Raw genomic sequence first — 7,151 nt, 5'->3', positions numbered from 1 at the left:
GCTGAGTTTAGGGGGAAAAGAACTCTGATTCTTTTAAGAATTTTCTGCTCAGAGAAAAAAAATACTTCTCAAAAACTTACTGAGTATCATGGCTTTGACAATTTGATGAAAATTTAGATTTATGGAATCTTAATTCTGGGAAGAATTTAGAGGTCACTGGCATCCATGTATGCAGAAACAGCCCACTGAGTATCAGAGTCCAGTCGCCTTCCTACTTCATTTCCAGATGACCTATGTGAGGATTGGGTTAGGGTCCCACAGCAGGATCCCATCTCTCAAAACCTCAGGTTCTGGCTCTGCAGTGTGGTTCCCCAGATAGGCACCATGGTTCCTTCCCTGCTTTCTTCTGAGAATGGAAGCAGTCAGTGATGACATAAGGACTAGGGAAACTGTCAACCAAGAGAAGAATAATAGAGGGTGAAGCCATTGCTCGTGTAGCCATTTTTCTAAACCTTGATATATTGAAGAGATTTGCTTAAGGACAAGCAGCTACAGGACCAGACGTTCTCAGTCTTTGTCCTTATCCTGGTGGCACTTTGGCACGTGCATATTTGTGAAACTGCCTGCTTCCCCCTCCGGGCAGAGTTCTGTACAGTCATAGGCATGGTCCTCCTGATCTTTTACCTGGCGCTTCTCTAGTGTCTAGCAGGGAATTCTGTTCTCGGCTTCCCCTTCTCTAAATTAGGTACATAGGCTATGTTGCTGAAGTCCTATTCAGTTCCAAGAGTCTGTAACTTTAAGATTTCATTTCAACAGCACTCATCATCTCTAAACAGATGACCCACTCCCCTAATTCTCCAAAGCTTGGGAAAGTCAACCAGTGAGAAACTCAAGGTTGTCCTTTCATGTGGGGGGAATGCGGAGGTTTTTGTACGAGCCTTAACTGTGGTGTCCTCAGCTGATGAGGGCTTCTGTATAATAACACCTTGTGCTTCTGTACCTTCTTGCTTCTGAGCTCAAAGGGCTTCGCAGACATTATCTCACTGTTCCCACCATTTTCTGTGGAGGATGGTTGATGACAGTCGTCATCATTCCCTGGCACATCCTACACCAATGGGTTAAGTGGTTTTCCCACAACCAACTCCTGGCAGTCAGGACCAGAACCCCGACCCGGTCGCCAGACTTCTGGCTTCTCAAGCTTGCTTGTTGCCTCCTGCTGCTTTCAGGATTGATTATCTGCCTCATGAGGCTGAGAAGATTTACTGTCACTATTATAACAGCTTGAGATGTTTGCTGGGGAGCTCAGGGAAACGAGACTCCTCTCTTTCAAGCTCATGAAGTAGTTGATGGATGAATTGATTAGAGAGAAATATTTGAGCACAGGGTGACTCATGCTAAAGAGGAATCTGGCAGTGAATCAAGAGACATTTATGGATGTTGGGGTAAAATATATGGATGGTGGGAACCTCGTTCCATGGTCGTAGTTTGTCTAGCCTACCGTGGGCTCAGTGGGTGTTGTGCAACATCCTAGACTTTGGTTGGATTATCTAGCTCATTCCTTGGTTATTTACTAAATGATAAAATTAACATTATAGAAGCCAAGAAAAAGGTGTAGACTTTGCAGTAAGGAAATCTGGGTTTTATTTAAGCATTATGTACTCTGGTCCCATGTGCTGTTAGGAAACTACTTAATTTCTTTGTTCTTCAATTTCCCCATTCATGAAAATTGGTAATACCTGTAGCATCAGTTTATTATGTAGAGCAAAGAAGAGACTATTTTAGGCACACTTTTACAAGTACTTGGATAGTTGATGATGCCCTGGCATTACCCTAAACTGTGATATTTCTGGGATAACTTTATTCCACAGTTTGGAGAAAATAATTTTACATTAAAATCAGCACACAGACTTATTATAAACATGGGATATTTTGAAAGAAAGGTAAAACTTTTAAAAGTTTGACCTTATCTCAGGAGTAGAGTCATGACTGACCTTCTACTTCCAAATCCTACAGGGTGACAGTCCATGTTTCTTTACCACCAGACATCGTTAAGAGTCCTGGGGAGACCTGTGAGGTGTGTTTGCCTTAACAGTCTTAGCTCACATTCTTTCACCAATGGCTTCGCAATTTTATTTTGGAAAACATATCTGTAGCTGTTATCAAGTGCCTATATAATAAATGGTTGAATGGAAAAATGATTCTGCAATAACTGAGAAACTACTGCTGAAGACCTGGTCTTCAGCTGCTTGTGTCTCCTGCATAGGAAACAGATGACAAACTCTACCTTAAATTATCAGCCCAGTTTCATCTGAAAAATGGGGCTGATGCTTCTGATGACATAGTTACCACCAGATCCTGCTTTTGCAATGGCAATGGAGACTTTTTTTCTGTATCTAGTAACACGCATATGTGAGGTTCCTGGAATATCATTCCCTTCTTTCATATAATAACAGGTCTATATATTTAAAGCTCTGTGATTTTACTCCAAGTCTTCTCTAGGTATTTCCATTTGACTTATTTTCTTTTAGTCTTTCTTTTTAGAACTAACTCAGGTTTCAATGGTAAGGAAACCAATTCTGAGATAGCTTTATTTGGAAACAAACATATGAAGAATTAAGACTTGCATTTAAAATATAAAATTAGATCCCTCATTAGAGGGATCAGAGGATTAGAGGAGGCCAGAGACAAGCTTGAGACTGATCCTGGTTTTGCCTTGAGATTTTCAAGCTAGCCAATTAGACAGCTCCTGCTGAGAAGCAGTGTGGGCATCTGGGAGCCTTCTCTTCCCCATACCTCATCCCCAACAAGAATCCTTCCTAGTTTGCAGTAGCTGACCCCCACCCCAGGATTTTCAGGCCAGATGAGAGTTCACTCCCCATCCTTTCCCCCTCCCTGGTTCTGCTGCATACCACTGGGGGGGTGTGGGGATGACAGATGTGGGCATGTCGTAAAGATATGCTTTTCAAATATTTCTACCCAAGTATTACTGAAGAGTAGGATTTGGAGGTAGAGAATGATGTTAGTCAGCTTTTTGTAGTGGAGTCAAAATACCTGTCATTAGCAACAAACAGGAAGAAGGATTTATTTTGGCTCATGGTAACAGAGGTTCCAGGTTGTGCTCCCTTAGGCCTGTAGCTTTAGTCCTGGGGCAATGCAGAACATCATAGTAGGAAGCATGTGGTAGAACAAAGCTCTAGGAAATGTTATCAAAAAAGAATAGGGGCTAGGGCTGAGGCTAGAGTCCCATTACACACTGAAAGAGAATGCTCCGAGTGACCTTTCTTCCTTAAAGTTCTACCCTCTAAAATCTCTACCACTTCCTAATAATGCCACTTTGGGGACCAAGACTTCAACACATGGTCTTTTATGGATATCTGATATCTTAGCCACAGCAAATATCACGTATTTCTTTCATCCCTGGATCACCCTCTAGTGTGAAGTGGTATAAACCCTGGGGCTGTTCTTACTGGAGTTAAGGGCCAGAGCCTGGGCCCTAATAAACCAGGTTCAGCCACATGCCTTTAATACACCAATTAAGCAAATAAGCAGTAGTGAAATGCAGAAAAAATAGATTTGTCTAAGCAGTAGGACTGTGATTTGTTCTGAGTATGAGGAAGCAGAGGAGAGAGGAGCCTGGAAGTAGACAATAGATAGAGAATTTCAGGGTCTCCGCTTCCCAGATTTTGGTGTGGAAAGGGTTGTGGATTCGGGGTGTGCATGTTTCTGTGGTCTCATGGACTTCTCATCTGCTGGAGAAGGACAGAGTTAGGACCTGGAGGCATGGGGCCTGGATTAGGAATGGTAGTTGTCTGCTGCCATTGCTACCTTGCAACCGTTGTACACAGAGAGACTGCCCTTCTTGTACGATCTGACCTGCTCTATAGCCTCTTCCGTCCTGGGACCCTGGAATATAGAGGTTGGAAATGAGCATAGTGAGCACTTGTCCAACTCTTCTTTTCAAAGATGGATCTATCAAAAAGTAGAGACGCCATTAACCTGCTCAGCTCCCTTACATTGTACTTAAATATCTGTACAAAACCCCCAAGCATGGGGGTAGAGTATGGAGAGGCAGAAAGATATATAACTCGATGCAATGGTGATATCATGTCAGATCTAATGCATTTGCAATTAGAAATTCCTAGAGGTTAGTGATACCAAGTACGAGAAATGGAAGCAAGGAGGAAAAAAAAATACAACCAACGTCCACTGTTAGAAATAGTATTTTTCCTCTTGGACATATTGTGCTTACTCAAATGTGCTATTGCAGAGCAGAGATAAAAAAATTAATAGCTTTGTTTCCTGTGATCTCTTTATCAGCCAAAGTACAGGACTATAGCTCTCAGTTATTTTAATGGAAAAACTGAAGCTGTATTATCAGGTGATAAGGCTGTGTCAGGTGTTATTTTATTCTCTTATCTTCCTTGTTCAAGGTGAGGTGCAGGAGTCCTGATGGATGAGCTGGGCTACTGTGACTGTGAAGTTCTCTGAGCCTTGATCTTATTCCGCCTTTCAAGATAACTGTGGCAGGTTGAGAGAGGCCTCCAGGCCAGCTGATTCTGATCACAGACCCAAGCAAAGGCTTTGATGGCTGGGGTCTTTGTCCCAGGACAGGGAACTTTGGGAGCTTTGCAAACTCGATCACATTGCCCAGGTGAGCCTCCCTGCAGAACCTTTCATGACTCCTCCGGGAGAGAGTTTATTCAGCAAGTTCTAGCTGATGCTCTCCGGTGTTCCTTGTGTTATGTTTGATAAAGATGAGTCATGCCAGTTCCTGCTACCCTTGGGAAACTCACAGCCCAGAGGGCTGTATGCTTGATCACAAGGGAAGGAAGCTTAGTCACATCCTCCTCCTCTGGGCTTCCAGAGCACTTTGTACCTTTCTGTACTATGGCTCCTGTTACTGTGTGTGATCCCTTATTTGTCTGCAATACTGGGTTCTCCCTATTTGAGTGGACGCTCTTCAGACAGTCTTAGATATGGCCTCATGTCCATCTTTTAGCACCATAGGTAAAGCATAACTAATATTTATGAGCTCCATTAGTGGGCAAGAAAATTAATTAGCTTATTTGTTAATGCCTGATGAGTATTTCCACTGCACATCACCTCTAATCAGTCCTGTTACTGATAGCAGCGGTTTTAAAAAGAAATAGCTTTACTGTGAGTGTCAGGCATGAGTCAGGAAGCAGGGCAAAGAATTCTCTTGCCTCGGGTCTCTTATCACTCACACAAAAGCTCTGTCTTTTCACCCTTTATCAGTACTAGTGATGGATTAGGACTGACAGGGGACCAAGAGAGAATCCTGGGATGTGGTGATGAATGTTGGCCACCTGTGAGATAGGACAGGCTCTGATTGCCCCACCCCTGTTACTTTTGAGATAGGGGACTGGTGGCAGGTTGCTCTTCGCCCACAAGTTACTTCATCTGGGCAACTGGCATCATAAAAACTCTGACCTGTTTCATAAAGCTGTTGAGATAGTCCTATGACAATAACTGTGGAGAACTTCTGGGTAAGATGGTGGCTAGAAGCTGCCTCTGTCCAACCTGGTGAAGTAGAAAAGTCAGGGTAAGAAAGATTGGGACTGTATTCCAAAGAGAGAAAGAGAAGAAATACTTCAGAATTTCATAAAGGATTCCTGAAAAGAATAGAGACAAAGGCAAATGATGCACAGAAAATAACCCAAGCCACACACAGCTCCAAATGTGGGGCTTCCTGGAGGAAGCGGGTGATCCCTCTAAAAGTGCATTCCGCCAGTCGTTTCCTCATTTTCGAGCTTGCCTTCACTGGTGGTGTCAATGAACATAAATTGATTTTAAGTATACTTCTATTTTTTGTACAGTTTCATGTTACTGGCATTACAGTAGGATTTTTTTTTCTTTCTCTCTACTGAGTGGTAGTGGAAAGTGAACCCTCAAAAGCAACTCATTCAATAAGAAAACCTCCAAATAAGACTAGATGAGATATCTGAATCAGCATGCAAAATCCCATCACAGAGACACAAGAAGTTTGAGAGGGCAAGGCAAGGGTCCTCCCCAGAGGAGCACAGCTCATCAGCTGCTGAATCAAAACATAATAAAACAATCAAATACTGGATGGACACTCGAACGTCTACAGGAAACATGATAAATGCCCTCAAGGAGAATGCGAATAAGAAAATGAATCCACTTCAGGGCCTGGGGAGAAATCTTAGCAGTGAAGAATGGAAGCCAACAAAATGGATGAGAAAATCAGCAATATAGCTTAAAAAAATGGAAGAGAAATTCAGAAAAGAAATAGATTTTGAAAAAGATGAAACAGAAATATTGGAAATGAAAAAACTTCTTACAATAACATTTTTTTAAAAAACCCATCATCAATTGAATAACCCAAGCAAAAGAAAAAACTGTATACAAGCATCAGTAAGAAAAAACAATAGACTACAATGTCCAAGAACTCTGAAATACTATCAAGAGACTAAACCTAAGAAACCACAGGACAGAAGAAACTGAGGTAAACATTAAAAGCACAGGAAACCTATTGAATGAAATCATAGCAGAAAAGTCCCCCAATCTAGAGAAACGGACATCCAAACACAAGAAGCACTGAGAAACCCAAATAGACACGATGAAAGAAGGTTTCTATAATATATTCTAGTCAAGATGTCAAGAATATAAAGTGAGGGAATATTCAAAACTGTAAAGGAAAAATGCCAACTCACCTACCAAAACACATTAGAATAATATCGTATCTGTCATAAGCAACTCTAACAGTGAGAAAAATACGGAGTGACCTGTTTTAAGCCCAGAAGTAAGTAATTGCCAACCAACATTGCGAAATTCAACAAAGCTCTCTCAAAATTGACTTAGAAATGAGGATATTGCTAAGGCAGCACATGACAACCAAAACCTGAACAGAAGATATCTAAGGAATGCTATATACTATATACAAGGAAGGAGGAGACTCAGTAATGAGAACACATGAAAAAATAAATTTAATGGAAGGAATAATGGAGAGCTATGAAGGAATCCATTATGTTAGCGATAATAAATGAGAAATCGTCTAATGCTAATAGAGAAGAAAGAAAAGAACAAATACTCTAAGCAACCAGAAGAACAGCCAAGAGCATTACAAAAATTAGTAAACATTTTCAATGATAACTTTAAATGTAAATATCTTAAAAAAATTTTTTTAATTAAATGAGTTTTTACTGTTTAAAAAAGATCTCCACTTCGTT

This window comes from Nannospalax galili, unplaced genomic scaffold (genome assembly GCF_000622305.1).
Source record: "Nannospalax galili isolate Female #2095 unplaced genomic scaffold, S.galili_v1.0 scaffold559, whole genome shotgun sequence".
In the NCBI taxonomy this organism is placed as follows: Eukaryota; Metazoa; Chordata; class Mammalia; order Rodentia; family Spalacidae; genus Nannospalax; species Nannospalax galili.
This window is presented reverse-complemented; position numbering follows the sequence as displayed.